The 3,663-nt window shown below is 43.5% G+C and overlaps 1 pseudogene; it reads right to left on the bottom strand.

Annotated features, from left to right (window-relative positions):
• Positions 1–499: 499 nt before the first annotated feature.
• LOC116874794 lies at positions 500–2,150 on the bottom strand (annotated as a pseudogene).
• Positions 2,151–3,663: the final 1,513 nt, after the last annotated feature.

The following is a 3,663-nucleotide window of genomic DNA, read 5'->3' as shown; positions in this document are numbered from 1 at the left end:
TGTTCTTGCTGGGGCTCTCTGTAGTAGAGTAGGCCCAGACAAAATGTCTCAATGGAGAATTCAAAAGCTGGTTTTGAATTAGAACCTTGCAGCAGGCAGAGCAATAAGAGGCAGTCAGTGGGAGCTGGCTCCGTGGCTCACAAGCTAAATACTGGTCCAGAGCGACGTCATCTATGCACTAATGCATCGGCACTACATTTATTGCAACGTTATTTATATTATCTACTTGCTAAGCAGGGAGAGGCCCAGGCTGGACACATCAGACTTTTCAGAGCAATGTGCTGGGGTTATTAGAGAAGGGAATACAGAGAAGCTATGGCCTCTCAAAGGCAGTGTCTCTGAATGTCTCCACAGGAAGAGTGCTCTGCAGGTCAGGTCTTCTGGGGTGGGGAGGAGCCCTCTGAGGGCGACTGCAAATGAACAGCCTCTGGTGGAAGAGTGCTCGTCAGAACAGGGCCCCACGCGTGGCATGGCCTCAGGGGTCTGGGGATGGAGGGAGTCACAAGGACACCACCTGAAGTGTGGGCAGAGGCCCCCAGGAAGGGGCTAGGTACTCTCTCTTAGCAGCAGCAGCATGATGTTTTTCTTCTTCTTGGGCCAGCTGCCGATGTGAGTGTCCTGAAGCCCGGTGGGCATGAGTGGGCTCCCTTCTTAGCATTTGGGAAGAGCACAGGGATGAATCTGAAATTCCTGCTTCCTTGTTTTATGAACTGGGTCTGCATATTCGATGGATGCACTTAGTATTTAAGCTGTGCTCATCCTTGTCCAGCTGTGACTCAACATCTTCCACATCTTGTTTGTATCTGGGGCCAATGGTTACAATTATCATCACTGTCTTCTCTCTAAGATAGCGGTCCATCCACTTCATGATATCAGTGCCTCTGATTCTATCCTCAGGTATGTCACTTGCAGTTGGGAAGCTGTTTACTAAAAAAGTTCACAAATTTCACCACCTCCATGGCTGTGTCCATAGAATAAGTGATAAAGACTTTCTGCAATTCTTCTAGCAAACTGCTTGTTTTTGGAGTTCCTCTGGTTGGAAGGTTACTAGGGAGTCTAGGGACAGCAGTTGGGCATGGAGCCTGGGGACCTGGTGGTCTCAGTTCTGCAGGACTCTCTAAGACTTCGCAGGAGCTCCAGCTGGATTAGGTGGCTGGTTATATAGTTGGTCCCTCAGGAGCCCTGGGGAGGAGTGGTCTCTGTGCGGACCTTGTTCTCAGGTGCTGGGGCAGTTCAGGATGACCTTCTGCATGGGGTGCGAGCCCCTCATGCTGGCTCCAGGTAGGAGCTGCCTGTGCACAGCCAGCTGGACCACTTGCTGATAGGCTGCTCGAGGGTGGTCGTGGCCCTTGGCACCTGGTGATAGGGACCTCCAGGACAATGGTAATGACAGTTCCATTGAGCATGTGGGGGAGGGTCGGGAGGTGGCATCTGTGCACACACTGGGTACGTCTGAAGTTTAAACTGGGGGAACTCCCTGGACCTGAGAGGTCTGGGGTGGTGCTGGGAGAAACACATGGAGGTGAGGGGCAGGGGATGTCAGGACATCCTGGGGCTGGGAATCCTACACTGTGTCTGTTGAAGGCAGATCTGGAACTGCTCAGTTGCTGTGGGGCTGGGCTCCTGCACCATCTCTTGGCTACTGCCCAAGGAGTCTGATGAGGCATTAGGTAAACTTTGGTCTGATTTGTCTGAGTCATGGCTAGTGAAAGGAGAAGTAGCTGAAAGCTGTGCTCCTAGCCATTGATTCTGTTTTTCCATAAAAAAACTGATGCTCAGGAGGAGGGCTCCAATCACAGACTCAGGCTCATGCTTGCTGACTGCAGAGGAGCCCGAGGGAAAATCTTTGCTCAGGTCTGAGTGTCTCCTCCAGAAGCTGTCTTGACCTCCTCCAGGATTTTAATGCGCAGGCAGGTGACTTGCTGCGTCATAGGCTGTAAATGATTTGCAATTTTCAAGGGTGGGTGAGCCTGAGAAAATCTCCTGAAGAACACTGAGGGGATTTGGGCGCTGACAAGGTGTTGGATGCCATGTTCCTTAGATTTGGAGCAGGTGGTTTTGATTCCTCTTCCAGGGAATAGTCTGGGATTGGTTAACTGACTTGGGTATGGTTCTGATTCATCAGCCTCCACTAGAATGCTTCAGTTCATTCTAGTTTCTTAGCACCACCAAGGACAGACAGACTGGCCCTCTGTCAGCTCTTTTCACCTTCAGACTTATAGTGACTTATAATGTATAAGTCATAAGTAACACAAATGCACTTTTGCATTTTCTTCAGCTGCAAATCTTTGTCAGTATTGTTAGGAAAAATACCCTATAAAATATAACTAGTGTAATTTCTTGCAGTTTCTCCTGTAATATGTGCCTTAACATCTTATTAGAGGTAGAAATTTAATTTACATCCAGTAAATCTAATAAAAATTTCTAATTCCCCACAACATTTGTCTTCTCTATTGAAATCAGCACACTCATCCATCTGGATATTTGCAGAACAACTAGCTTTTTCTTTTCTGTGGAATTTCATGCTTTCTATTTTTTTCTCTTAAAGCAAACTTAATGAACAATTTAAGAAAGAGCAAATGAAAATTTCAGGTATTTTCCTTCAGTTTCAAAGATAAATGAGAGACTTGATGTTTTATTTTTTATTCAGGTATACCATGTTATATAGACTCAACGAAGGTTTATCACACTGTTGAAACATCTCTAAGAATTCTGCATTTAGAGCATTTCAAACTTTTGGCAAAGTCAAGTAGAATATCATGTGTGTGACCTTTCTTCTTCCATCCACCCTATCTAGGACAACCACAGAATCTCTTTCTGTATAAGAGCATGTGGTCTTGATTATTGTTGCTACGTAATAGTCTTGAAAGTGCGTAGACTGATTCCTCCCAATTTCTTCTTTTTTCGAAAGTAGTTTTAATTATCCTAGTTCTTTTGCTTTTCTATATGAATTTTATAATATGGTTTATATCTGCAAAAAACATTGCTGGTGCATTAAACTGTACATCAATCTGGGGAGAGTTGACATCTTTACCATGCTGTGTTTTTCAATCCATAAAGAATGGTATGCCTCTCCATTTAGACTTCTTGATTTCTTTTATTAGCATTATGTATTTTTAAGTATAAATTCTTATATGTTTCATTAGATTTACACCAAAATATTTAATTTTTTGAGAGATTTTAAATGGTATTGTATTTTTAAATTTGGTGTCCATGTGTTCATTGTTAGTAAATTGAAATTTTTCTGTTTATCTGGTGTCCTGTGGCCCTGTTGAATTCACCTACTAGTTCTTAGAGGGTTCCTTCCTTTCTTCCTTCCTTCCTTCCTTCCTTCCTTCCTTCCTTCAGTTTTTCTATGTAAGTAATCATGTAATCTGCAAATAGGGATACTCTTATTTCTTCCTTTTTGATAGATATGCCTTTTCCTGCCTTATTGTACTGGTTAGAACCTATAGCTTTATGTTGAGTAAGAGTGATGAGAGCACACATCCTCATCTCATCAGTGGTCTGAAGGGGAACTCATTCAGTTTTTTCCCAGTAAATATGATGTTAGCTGTAGTTTTTTTGTTTTTGTTTTTAAATATGATCTTTATCAATGTGAAGATGTCTTCCTCTATTCTTAGTTTTCTGAGATTTTTAACAAATCATGAATGGGTATTGGAT

Source organism: Lontra canadensis, unplaced genomic scaffold (genome assembly GCF_010015895.1).
Source record: "Lontra canadensis isolate GAN:19392208 unplaced genomic scaffold, GSC_riverotter_1.0 scaffold38, whole genome shotgun sequence".
Taxonomy (NCBI): domain Eukaryota; kingdom Metazoa; phylum Chordata; class Mammalia; order Carnivora; family Mustelidae; genus Lontra; species Lontra canadensis.
Note: the sequence above shows the minus strand (reverse complement) of the source record. Positions and strands in the feature narration are given on the sequence as shown.